The following is a 221-nucleotide window of genomic DNA, read 5'->3' on the forward strand; positions in this document are numbered from 1 at the left end:
ATGGGCCTGGGTTGGACACCAGCAGTGATAGTGAAACGTTTGGAACTTCTTCTAGTACAAGAAAATCCTTAAATAGCCTTCTCCTAAATCCCAGTCAAGGAGCAGCAAATCTTCATGCTTGCTGGATGATTTGGGTTTGTAAATTTGCAGAGGTGACTCACTGTTTTGTCATTGTAGATCTTTTTGTCTAAGCCACTACCCTCTTATTCAGTTGGCCCTAT

The sequence above is a fragment of the Heloderma suspectum genome, chromosome 4, assembly GCF_057233095.1.
Source record: "Heloderma suspectum isolate Gila_16-S chromosome 4, 16-S_ref, whole genome shotgun sequence".
Taxonomy (NCBI): domain Eukaryota; kingdom Metazoa; phylum Chordata; class Lepidosauria; order Squamata; family Helodermatidae; genus Heloderma; species Heloderma suspectum.